We start from the raw sequence: 13,604 nt of genomic DNA, 5'->3' as shown, positions 1-13,604 counted from the left end.
TCCAGTCCAGTGCTACATGGAAAGTGTATGGTAAGGTACATGAGCTAGACTCTTACACACCATCTCAGTCAGTTACTGGTTGAGTGTCACCTGAGGAGAAGGATAACTTCCAGACATCTCTAGTTCTCTCTTTGGCATACAGGTCAAAGAGGCTCCAGTAGCAAAAATGCCCTTCGAATAGAGTCCCATGTACCAGCTTAGAAGCAGAAGCACATAAAGGCTTGGGAACAGGTTCTCTGATATGATAAAGAGAATCTGGAAGATTCACAGGTGGTGGGGTGGGTAGCGGAGCACCAACAATGTTGGACTTAGAGGTGCTGGGATGTTTTCTTTGGGGAGTTCTGTAGGAATTTTCCCTGGGTAAATGTGGGGCTATTGGGCAGAGGCACATTTTACAGGTCACAGTGCAGATTTCTTCTTAGTCTCACCATCCTCTACTGTGTCCAGAGTCCTAGAGTCTGGAGACTCACTGGTTCAATTTTTCCACCAAATACGTCTCTTACCTCCTGCTGGGTATTGCCTGGGTTTCGTAGTTTAAGTCAGAATTCAGCAGTTCAATAACTTAGTGGCTTTAAGGTGATAATAGGAAAACCTCCTCAATTACAGAGGATATTGAGAGGATGAGGAAAAAACCGGTATTAGTGAGAACCCTGGCGCAGATTATCTTTGACTCACCCAGCAGGGCTAAAGGCACATCTCTTAAGTGAAACAAACTTAACAAAGGCTGAGGCTGGAAAGTGAGGAAATCCTAATCCGCGGCTTCATCCAGTTCTGACATGAACCCGGACCTGAACTTTTCCAGACATAGGCACCCTATTCTTTTTTTTTAAACCTGAGAATCTGTTTTAGGGCCACAAAAGGTCAACTTAGGTGCCAATCATATTTAGAGGTTCTACTGTGGTATATGAAGAATAAATCAGGAACTCAGTCAATGATAGATATATTTTTACTCTGGCCATGTTAAAGATAAAAAACATGACTATTTCCTACACAGAAAGTTTGTTACTCAGATTATTCTGTGAGAGGTAGAGCTCTCATTGTCTTTGAAGGTTTATTTTCTTAATTCGACATTATTCACTTCCTGTATGAGAAAGCCACTTATCCCAATATCTGGAAATTTTACTGGTTGATATTATTATTCCTTAAAATCATTAACATAATTTGTTCATTTAACAAAAGGATCTAATGGGCTTGAATTTGTACAAAATATATGTATTAGACAAATTAACATTGATATAGCAGTTTGCCATATTACAAAAGTATGAAGATTTGAATCAAAGTTACCAGCTATAAAATTTGGACAATTTACTTGTGTATAAAATAGAAATAATAATACCTAGCTTACAATACAGTTAAACAAGATGGTATCTGTAAGCATGAAGTATAGATAGTGCAGAGCATGGTGGAGATTTTTAACAAGTTTCAGTTCCCTTCTGTCAATTCACCTCAATTCTATCAGGAGCACTAATCTCTAACCATCCCTATGTTCTGAGAGAAGATTCCCTGTGAAAAGTATTATACAAAGTATTTGGGAACAGCTCTTTTAGAATTTGTCTAGCAAGTTTTCTAGTCTGTACCTGGACATCCCCAATTAAACAAGGAACAGAGTGTTTAATTACCTCATCGTTCCATAAGAAATTAGGTATCATTAAATATTATAATATATATTATATAATATATTATGTAATATTCATAGCTGTTTTCATCCTTTTATGTAATCCCACCAATTGGGATACATCTAGTGGCAGTCAATACAACTAAAAGAACACTTAACAGCATTTAACTATTAACGTCAACATTTTAAGAAATAGTCACTAAAATGAAATACATTTTCCTTTAAAAATTAGACTGCATTTAATAATGAGGATGTGACCATCCTATTTCTGGGGAAGTGTATGAAAAACAAAATGATGAAAATGCCCTTTTCTGGTTACATTTGCTGCTTCACGTTGCCTACCCTCTCTGCTACCTCCATGCCCTACAGCACTGGGAAAGCCAGAGAGAACCAGCCAGGAGGATGGAACCAACTTCCCACTCTTAGAAATCACCTTCCACTCATAGAGATCTGTGGGGGCTGAAAGTAAAATAAAAATGAAAAATCCAGGATCAACAGCAAGTCATCACTCAGCAATCCTCAGGTAGTTTTCACAACATGAGAGGGAAGGAAGGGATAGTAGCCAAAATAGCTAATGAGTGATGATGAAGAACAAAGGGAGGGTTAAGGGATTACTGACCTCAAATAGAACATTGGTTGGATGAAGAAAGGGCTCAATTCAGAGGTTAAGATGTCTGAAAGTAGAACTGCTAGGTGTCCAAATGCATTACTACTTTTTTCAAAATAATATTTCTTCTTGATAACAAAAGTATGAAAGGTTTTATTGCAAAATATAAGACAATGCAATAATAATAACAAACGCAGAGCACAACAATCATTGGCACCCCACATTTTTTATACTTCTTGCCCTTATATTTTCTATCAGGTAGAGTTCTGGCAGAAGACCTGCTTAGGTTAGGGTAAACAAAAATGAAAAGCTGAGATGGTTTACTTTCAAAGGAATTCATTACAAAGGTGTAGCTGGATGTAAGGTATGCAGAAGTGGAAGAGATGAGGGGAAGGTTACAGGAAACCAGAAGGAGAGAAAGTCATATGGAACAGGATGCTTTGTGGGGAACATTAAGCCCTCTGACTTTCAGAGACACAGCTAATGAAAGGCTCTCTCACAGAGAGAAAATCAGGATTATAAATACCTTGACCTCTCATTAATCTTGCTCCACTTTTCTATGGGGCCTCTGCATTGACAGAACCCAACAGTAGGCCAAAGGACATCATGGAAGCTCATTAAGGTTACCCTGTGAGTTTGAGGGAGTCTCTAAGACCACCTTTCATTTAAAAAAAAAAAAAAAATTGCTAAAAGGACTCACAGAACACAGCAAAACAGTAATACTCACGGTTATGGTTTATTATACTAAAGGATGCAGGTCAAAATTAGCAAAGGGAAGAGGCACAGAGGCACATAGAACAAAGTTGAGAAGGGGCCTGGGGTAGAGCTTCGAGCCGTCCTCTTCCAGTGGAGTCATGTAGATGTGTGTGACTATTAACAATGATATGTGAAAATACACAGAGAAATTGACAGTGAGGAAAGCCCACTTGAGCTTTGATGTCCAGAGTTTTAAGAGTTGGCAACTTTAATCACTTTTATATACATGACTGCTGTATGGTTGAACTCAGTAGCTAGTGCCTCCAGATGTTGGGCTGTTACTCTGCTCACTCCCCTGCCATAACACTATTACCATAAATACTCTGGCATGTTCCTATCACCCCCCAGGTAAACAAAGACATTCTTATCAGGGAGGACATTCCAAGGGCTTAGAGATGACCTCCTGAGAGTTAGGAGGAAAGGGACAAGTCTTCCTTTGCTCAGAGTTAAATCTTTACTGCACACACTAATATAATTCAGCAAGACTGGCTGGGCACGGTGGCTCATGCCTGTAATCCCAGCGCTTTGGGAGGCCAAGGCGAGCAGGTCATGAAGTCAGGAGATCAAGACCATCCTGGCTAATGTGGTGAAACACTGTCTCTACTAAAAATACAAAAAAATTAGCAGGGTGTGGTGGCAGGCACCTGTAGTCCCAGCTACTCAGGAGGCTGAGGCAGGAGAATCACTTGAACCCGGGAGGTGGAGGTTGCAGTGAGCCTAGATCATGCCACTGCATTCCAGCCTGGGCAACAGAAAGAAACTCTTGTCTCAAAATATAACGTAAATAATTCAGCAAGACTGGCTGCCTACCTAACTTATGGGGCTCAGTGCAAATGAAAAAATTGCAGCACTTATTTAAAAATTATTACAGTTTCAGGAAGGTGACAAGAGAGTGTTAAACCAAGAGTGAGGGCCTTCTGAGCATGGGGACATGCAGACAACTGCACACTTTATATGCACAAGGAGTCAGTCTTGCAGGTCAGCATCTGTTATTGTTTGGATATGTTTTGTTTGGCCCTGCCAAGTCTCCTGTTGAAATGTTATCCCCAGTGTCAGACGTGGGGGTCTGGTGGGAGGTGTACGGGTCATGGAAACAGATCCCTCACGAATGGCTTGGTGCCATTCTCATGGGAATGACTGAGTTTTCACTCTCAGTTCCTGCAAGAACTGGTTGTTGAAAAGAGCCTGGCACCTTCTCCTCTCTCCCTCTTCCCCTCTATCGCCACGTGAGCTCTGCACCTGCCTGCTCCCATTTGCTTTTGTCATGAGTGGAAGCAGCTTGAGGGCATCCCCAGAAGCTTCATGATTCTTGTACAGCCTGCAGAACTGTGAGAAACATACATCTCTTTTCTTTACAAATTACTCAGTTTAAGGTATTCCTTTATAGCAACACAAAGGAACTAAGAGAATATCCATCAGACAGAGGCCAGTGAGGCTGCGGATGGAAAAGTGCTATGGGAAGTAGGACAAATGGAAGCTATCTTACTCTCCTACGTGATGCATACACGTGGTTTTTGAAAATTTTCTACTATGGAACTATAAACATATATAAAATAGAACAGTAGACTGAGTGTGGTGGCTCATGCCTGTAATCGTAGCACTTGGGGAGGCTGAGGCAGGAGGATTATGAGCCCAGAAGTTGGAAGCCATCCTGGGCAACATGGTGAGACCTTGCCTCTACAAAAAATTAAAAAAATGGCAAGACCTGGTAGTGCACACCCTACTCGAGAGGCTGAGATGGGAGGATTGCATGGGCCCAGGAGTTTGCCACTGTAGTGAGCTATTATCATGCCACTTTACTCTAGTCTGGGTGACAGAGTAAGACTTTGACTCAAAAAATTAAAAAAAAAAAAAAAAAGCTTAAAAATAGAACAATAGTATACCTAAAGTACCCATCATCTAGTTTATAAATTATCAACTCATAGCCAGTCTTTTATTCATCTGTATGTCTACCTACTTATTCACCTCAGCTTACAAAGCAAATCCCAGACTCTAGCTTATTTTAATCAATAAATATATGTCTCCCAATGTATTTTGGGAGTAAGGAAAATTAGGGTACAAGTGCTTGTTCAGTTGGTAGGAAGTGAGCTGTAAGAAGAACCACAAAGGAAAAAAAGTCCTTGGCTTAGACAGAACAGGAAGTATAAACTGAAAAGATGAGGAAGTGTTCTTGGGGGGCTGGGGTCTTGAACCCAGGTACCAAGGGAACCAGCAAGGGCTGTGGCTGTTAAAAATTGTAGTGGAGTTTGCTAGGGTAACTGTGTGGAGGGAGAGCTTTTGTGTTCATGGTGTGTGAGGAAGTATGTGGTATCTGTAAGTAACCACTTCCTTTTATTAACAAGATTGGGTATGAGCAGAGAATGGGAATGAGATTAAGAGTCAGTATAAAAGAAATGAAGAGGACTTTATCAGGGTGGAAGAATTGGAGAGTTCCCTGCCACTGAAGATTATCTATTCTCTCCAAGAGAGAATTAAGGGTGGCAGTCTGGGGGTACTGTAATTGCCTGGAGGAAAAATGTAAACCGGTAACTTAAACAAAAGCAGGGCATGTGAAGGGAAATGAGTACAGTGAATTTGAGCACAGACAGAAAATAACAGAAACAGAGATTTCTGAGGTGTGGTTTAAGTAGTAGGGGCGACCACGTTAAATAGTGGTGTTAGGGAAAAGATGTCTAATGAAAGTAAAAGATACGTTAGGTTCATATAGGGTTACTCTTCCCTTCAGGGATAGGGGCGAGTTTAAGAGAAGTGGGGGAGACTACTTGCAACTTCCAGGGGGAGGCAGAGGAGTCAGGCCGATTGTCTGATGGACACAGCTTTATCTGGGAATGATGGACCCACTGGGGACGGTCTTATAGACTGACAGCAGTTGGGGTGCTATAGACGACCAGGAAGGGTCCTGTCCACCAAGGTTGCAGAAACTGAAGGATTAGGTTTTTTTATTATTATTGTAATTTAGGTTATGGGGTACATGGGCAGATCATGCAGGATTGTTGCATAGGTAAATACATGGCAAGGTGGTTTGCTGCCTTCATCTCCCCATCACCTATATCTGGTATTTCTCCCCTCATTATCCCTCCCCACCCTCCCCACCCCCGCTGTCCCTCCCCTAGCCCCTTAACTAGGACTGACCTTCCAGCTAGGGTGTCTTCATATGCCCAGGTATCTGGAGTGGGTAAGAGGAAATTAGCAGTCTGGTGGATTTCATGTCTGGCCTGTTGGAAGATTGGATGATAGTCCCCAAGAGGTCTGGTGTCTGGAATAAGGTTAGGCCCAAGCCAAAAGGTGCAGCCATGTAGGAGTTCAAATGTTCTCTTTAGGAGTGGGTTCTTTAGGAGTGGCTTGAATCCTGAGTCCTCTGCAGCCTTGAGGAGAGCCTTTATTAAGGGGGCATTGACAATAGAGGACCCCTGTGTAGTGAGAAACCTCTTTCTGCCCATATGGTAGCATGGTGGTGTAGGATGTGGAAGGTGTATTTAGAGTTAGTATATTAACATGTAGTCCTTTGGCAAGAGTAAGAGCACAGGTCAAGGCAATCAGTCAGTTCAGCTTGCTAAGAAGTGGTGGAAGAGGGGAGGGTGGCAGCTTCAATAACAGATGAGTGGGATACAACAGCATAGTCAGCTTTGGCTGGTGCCACCAACTGGGCTTGGAGGAACTGCCATCAATAAACCATGTGTGGGCTGTGGGCTGGGTCTGGAATAGGAAAAAGAGGCATATGGGGAAATGGGAGGATACTAAATGGATTAGCGAGCTACAGTCATGGGGTCTGGGGTTTATGTTAGGTATTAAGTGAGAGGCTGCATTGAAGTCCAAGAGCAATGGTTGCTATGGGGGTTTGAATAAAGAGTGCATACAGCTGGAGAAGGTGAGGGGCTGAAAGTAAGTGTGTGAGATGTGGAGAGGAAACCAAACCTTGGAGGCTGTGAGAACTATAGAGGGTAGGTGGAGCATAACCTGTAATTTTAAGGGATTCTAAGAGTACCAGGGTGGCAGCTGCCATGCAAAAGCAGGAGGACCAGCCCAGGACTGTGAAGTTATTTGGATAAAAAGGCTACAACCTTGAGAGTTGAGGCAAACTGCTTACCTGATCTGAGGATGGTGAGTGGATTGCATGGGCTGGTCTGATGAGCCTAGGTCATAGGTAGGTCTCTTCACAGAGGGAGAGCAGGGACAGGGGGCTGGTCTCCCCAAAGGAGTACCCCTGTGCCAGGTTTCAGCACCAAATGTTAAAATGTGCACTCTGAATGAAGAGACCCCCAAACAGGCTTTGTGTGAGCAACATGGCTGTTTATTCACCAGGGTGTGGGCAGGCTGAGTCTGAAAAGAGAGTCAGCACTGGGCGGTGGGATAGGAGTTGGCTGTATAGGTTTGGGGTAGGCAGTGGAGAGTTATAGAAGTTACAGTTTAGGGTGGTTTTTGCAAGCTGAGAGGGGGTGGTAGGGTCTGGAGGCATGAGGTTGACCAAGGTTTGTTACAAAGTCCAACTGCCTTATCAATTGAGGCGGGAATAAGGAACAATAGAAGAAGGTCTCAAGTTAATTAGGCAAGTTAATTAGGGGTTGATCATTCTTCCCCTTTTCATGGTCTTCCAGTTACTTCAGATGTTCTAATTCCGGGAAGCCATCCAAAGGTGTACATGTGGGTCATGGAGGTCGCCATGGCTGGAGTTCAGATAAAGCCTATGGTGCAGCCAGTTCAAAGAACCTTGCAGATAACATTTACTGAAGAAAATCTGATTCCCTAGGAATCCTTTAAGAGACTTCAATCACATCCTTTTCCTTACAAATTCTTAGAAGAATCAAATACTTCCCATAGTTCCAGAAAACAAACACAGCTCACAAGACATCACAGTTTAACAGTTGTTAATATATAGTGATGAAGTTAAATAAACTTTTTCTTAAAGAAAATAGACAGATCCCACAGAAGACTGAATTTATTCATTGGGAGGAAATTTTGTATGCCACAGAATGTGGGAAAGGAAACCCTCCAACTGATTGAATCTACCAAGTTCTGGCTTGTTCTTTTGTTTTATCCATATTTCTTTTTGTAAAAAAAAAAAAAAAATTGATTTTTATATGGTTTTATTAAGATATAATTCATATACTATGCAATCCATCCATTCAAATCACATAAGCCAATAGTTTTTAGTATATTCATATAGTTTTGCAGCCAGCCATATTACTTTTATAACTATTATTATCTCCATCTACAGGTTAATTAATTTACTGTTGTCTCCGGGATTTTAAAAAAAAAAATGCTTCTTCTAATAAATCAAAAATTCTCTGGCAATATAATATATAGGATTTCCAGGCATTGTGAAAAAGAGGTCACTGGACAGCAGGGCATTTTGACAAAACCATCATGGTATCCTCGAATTTAGTTGTTGTATCACACTCATTATTGTTAGAGTAGTATTTTATTTTAAAGAATAACATTGCAACATCAAATTTTAACCTATTACCCTCTTACAATGACCTGGCAAGGGGCCCACAGTAACACTACAATAGCAATCTGTTTACATTAATTATATTTTTCAGAAATAAGCAAAAAAGGTAGCCAAAGCTCCATAGCCTCAGTGATGAAGCCATTTGATACTTACATTTGTTTTATTTTGTAACTGGATTTTAATAGAATATGTGAGATCATCGTTATTACCGGATATTGCAAGAGTTTATATTGGTAGGATTTTGTTTATTTGCTTCTTTTTTGTTATCCTGATTTTATGAGAGCTTGTATGCTTGTGAGACTGTGTGTGTTCATGTGTGTTTTTTAAGAAGTCATTTTAACAGACTTGGGAAGTGACGGAGTTAGTTATGGAATTAGTACAGCCTGCATGGAGAAAAGGTGAAAACAGTTTTGGTCTTTACCAGGAATAACAGCTAAAATTTTTTAAAAATGCAACACTTGAATTTTGCCTCCTTGAGAAAGGTATTTTAATCCTTAAACAACATTTTCCTCTCATGCTCATATATATTAAAAAATAGATCTCCATTTAAAAATATTATCTCATATTTAACGAAAGGAGAGCATCTTAATTTTTTAAGGATCCAGATTAGCTCTAGGATAATTCTGAAAACTTTGCAAATATGTTAATCCTTTATAAATTGCTAATACTTTGATGGTTTATAAATTAAACAAAGTAAATTCATTTCTTAAACTTAACCTGATGGATCCATTATAAAGTTTTCTGTTGCATGACATACATATATGCACACATACGTATACATATACACATACTTTATAATAATATATGTAATTTAATCTTAATTTTATTTAAAAATTTAAATCAAATTTAAAAACTTAGTGTGTGTGTGTGTGTATATATATATATTTTATATATATATATATATATATATATATATATATATATATAATATATTCTCCCCAGTTTTTCTAAAAAAGAGTTTATATTGTGTATGAATAACCTAAGTGGAGTTGGACCATGTGCCAGAATCTCTAAATTCAGTATGATGTTTACCAGCATAGTAAACCTGCTTTTATAAAATGGTGCAGGTTTCTTAAATTCAGCACTTCCCTTATTTCTGCAAAATGATGTGTATCTCTTTATTATATGCAGCAAATGCACCCCACAATGGAAGATGTGACTTCAAATTTTGGATGTTAAAATTAACATGGCATAAATCAGCCCTACTTGATTTTTTGCCTCCTCTTTGAAACTACTTCCATGTCAGGCCTTTCCTCCTCTCTCACTGCGGAGGATTAATTGCGTTAATGGCTGTAATCCACTGACCCTCTTTGTTTCCATCTTTTTGCTCAGTTCCAGCCTGAGGCTGGCCAGATGACTTGCTGTGGTCAGTGCAATGATTGGAGTCACATCAAGGCAAGCAGAAGCATGAAATCATGTTCACACATTTCCTCTCCTGTGCTTACACTTCCTCCATTGACATAAAGTATTCCAAACTAGAGGAGGAGAGGTCTATGTGATAGAGTCAACTTGACACAGCTGAGCCATCCCAGATCAATCCATAGTCAGCTGACCCCCAGAAATATGAAAGTTCAGTCAAAAATCAGCAAAGGCACCTAGATAACCACAACAGTCTTGTGAGCAACAAACACTTATTGCTGTAGCCTACTGAGGTTTTGTGGATGCTAGTGATAGAGCAGTATCATGGCAGTGGAACAATACTGACATACTAACCTAAGGCACTGTTTAAAGAAAATGATTGTATTTCCAACTTACACAACTTGGCCAATACTTACCTTTGTGCAATCTGAGACTTTCTTAAAAAAAGCCTTTACCTCTCAGATCCTTAATTTCCTCATCTATAAAATAAAATAACTGAACCACATCAGCTTCATGGTCACTTGTACATCTGTATTATTTGATTGATTGACTTTAAAGGTGATGACTTATTTTAAATGTACCTTTAGATGCCTTATGCAAAAGTAAATTTATAGTTCTATATTACTGGCACATTCCTGAACTATTTGGAGTATTTTTTTTTTTTTTTCTAGTAAAACTGACTTAAATAGAGCTCCCCCACTCAAAGCCCATCGTATTCTCTTACCACTGTAGATAGCGAGGCAGTATTAGTGGTGGTTAATCTTGCTTTCTATGGAGAAATTCATCCTTTCTTCAGTGCCCAGCTTAGAGCTGTGTAAACTTGGGCCATTCACATCAGGTCTCACTGTCTTCATCAGGTGATGCTGGTATTCACCTCAGTGGTTTGCTTTAAAAAAGTGAATGAGCTCATCTGTTTAATTTAATGCATGCATTAAGAATGTATAATGGTGCCTGGAACACCTAATATAATTACAGTTTAGCTATTGGAAAAGTGATCCTTCCAATTCCCCTGGCTTAAAGATTTTGCTTAGGAACTAAAATAGTTTCGTGTCTGAGTAGGAAGTGTGCATTTTTCATAGGAGCACATTGAGAGGAGCGTGATCAAGATTGGTGGCCTGTTTCACCAGGAATGATACTGTGGGGCATAAATAAATCACAGACTATTATTACCCACATTGAGAGCTGCCATAGCAGATTTTAAAAGAACCCCACCATCAAATTTGTCTTCTATATCAGGAGGAGGCAGTCTGACATAGTTCAAAGAACAAAGAAAACCAGAAGTTCAAATCTCTAGGTTTTATTTCTAGTTATACATCTATTTCTGTTTGGTTAGGTATTGCTAGGTATATCCCTTACTGATTTTCAGTGAACTCTGATGTGTCTTTGGACAAATCACTTAATCTCATCAAATTGCTATTTTATCATCTATAAAAATGGAAATAAGTAAGCTGTTGTAAACGTCCCATTGAGATATTGATAATATGCTTTTTTAATCTGCCAACCCTGTGCTTCTTAAACCCAGTGACCTTGGAATTATTAGGGTGCATTGTAAAAATACAGCTTCCACAAAGTCTAATTTTGCCTATCTATATTGTAGAGGTAAGTAAATCTGCATTTTTAATAAGGTAATTAGAATGTGCTTTACGGAACATACTTTGAGGCTTGCTTTGCTTCTTCCCTTCTTTGCTAATTGGAAATATGAATGAAACCTGCCTTTCCTTGTCTGACATGGTAATGTGCCAATCAAAAAAGACGATGGGTAAGAAGGAGGCACTTTGAGTAAAGAACTAGAAACATTCATTACTCTTCTTACATAAATGCTATATGCCCCAGACTGCCCAGGACACGTAGAATGCTGACTCCTTACTTAAGCAATGGGGCTTTAGGATGTCTCTAAGCAGAGTTTGTGAGCTGATGAATGAATTCTTAAATTGACCTCAGGAGGCTACGTGAGAATGAGACTAAAGGTGGCACCAGGCTCTCTAAAAGAACACATTTTTCCTCTGGGTTTGTGGTTGATCTCTGCATGCACCATGTCCTTGGATGCTCATAACCACCATGTTTTATAAGAACAGCGTCTTGTCAGTGCTTGGCCCCGGTCTGCTTTCAAATAGCTGCTTGCTTTGTATTTCTTGCTGAGAAAGGAGAAATCAAACTAATTAGGAAGCTACTGCTTTGGAGCCTAGGATACTTTCAAATATTTCTCAGGTGCTATAGGGTTTCAGCCTGGTGAACGTGGACCAATTTTAATTGCACAGGTCAGGACGAAGCTTGTATGCATCAAATAACACCATACAAATGGTAACGCTAACTCTTCAAATGGGTGAGTTGTGGTTAACACAGGCAAGTGAGGCATCTGAGGTTCTTGGATGAGGATGCTTCTAGCCTCTTAACTTCGTTTCTTCTCTTCACCTTTCTTGCTCTCTGTAATTCTCATTTGTGTCATCAACTTTGTCTTCGTGTCGTCACTTTCTTTGTTTTCAGCTCTCCTATTCTTTCCTTTCTTCTTACCATTTATTTTGTCTCCAGTAGACCTGCCTCACTCTTCATTCCATCCCTCACACCCCCTCCCCACCAACTCTCAGAACTCCACACTGATTTTACAACTCCCCTGGCAGGTCTGAAGTTTATTGAAGGGTGAGGGAGGGCACGTCCAGCCTCAGGTTGTGGAGGGGGTGGTGGTTTCCTCCGTGGGGTTCCCTAGTCATCGCAAAAGGGGCAGACAGCTTTCTGGCTCCCGTCTGTCGAATCCCAATCAGAGGTCCGTGTGCTGCTGTGGGTGTCTAAAAGCCACCTTTGGGCATAAAGGATAATAAAAACCTTCAGTCAGACATTCGAGGCAGTGTTCCAAACTGCTAGCTGCCAACTCCCCAGTTAAGAGAGGTCTGGCTCCAAGCCTCTCACATTAACCCCTTTCCCTCCAGGTTTCCATGGAGAGATTTTAACTATGATGCCTAGCACTTAAGAAGAGAGAGAGAAAAAAAAAAAAAAGCAAAAATGTTTGTCGATGAAAGAACTTCAGGCAGAATCCAGAGTTCAGTGTTGCGACATTTTATTCCATTTGGACAACGTGTGCTTCACTAAATAAGATGTTGTGAAGGGAAGGTGGTCAATGTGTTTGAAAGAAAAACATTGAAGGGTGGGACTCAGCTTTGCCTGGCTTTTTAACAACCATGAGCTGCTTGATATTTTTGGCTTGGATATATATGTGAGAATGTGTATGTGTGTGCATGTGTGTGTGGGGATTTTTCTTTTGAAAAATATGAGGTATTAGGCTCTCTCCCAAAGCATATTCAAGTGAGGCTGCCTCTAAGCCACTCTATTACGGCAACTTGTCTTGCAAAAAAGAAAAAAATAAAAAGGAAGGAAGGAAAGGGACTCCCTCCCTGTGACACACTCACCTACATCCTGATGGCATTGTGGCTTATTGTCCTCTGTCTATCTATCTAGAAAGAAGCCTATTTCTTAGGCTAAATAGCCTAAGTAGCCCATCTGCTTAGGCTACTTTCTAGCTCTATCTGCTTTGGAATGCTTATGCCTTGACCAGTGGATTCACTCCACAGCAAAAACCTTAAACCTTAAACCTTAAACATGGATAAGGTCATCCTTATACACGAGTTCTGCATCCCTGGAGTCAAGCAACCATGGATCAAAAATATTTTTTAAAATCGTGCCTCTACTGAACACATGCAGACATTTTTTCTTGTCATTATTCCCTAAACAATGCAACAAGTATTTATATAGAATTAAAATGGTGTTAGGTATTGTAAGTAATCCAGAGATGACTTAAAATATACAGGAGGGTATGCATAGGTAAT

General features: G+C 40.1%; 1 non-coding gene across 1 annotated transcript; it reads left to right on the top strand.

Annotated features, from left to right (window-relative positions):
• The first annotated feature begins 1,530 nt into the window (after positions 1–1,530).
• Positions 1,531–1,590, top strand: LOC120367019 (U7 small nuclear RNA). Its single transcript, XR_005581520.1, has one exon. It is a non-coding gene; the product is annotated as a U7 small nuclear RNA (small nuclear RNA).
• The last annotated feature ends 12,014 nt before the right edge of the window (positions 1,591–13,604 follow it).

The sequence above is a fragment of the Saimiri boliviensis genome, chromosome 17 (assembly GCF_048565385.1).
Source record: "Saimiri boliviensis isolate mSaiBol1 chromosome 17, mSaiBol1.pri, whole genome shotgun sequence".
Taxonomy (NCBI): Eukaryota; Metazoa; Chordata; class Mammalia; order Primates; family Cebidae; genus Saimiri; species Saimiri boliviensis.
Note: the sequence above shows the minus strand (reverse complement) of the source record. Positions and strands in the feature narration are given on the sequence as shown.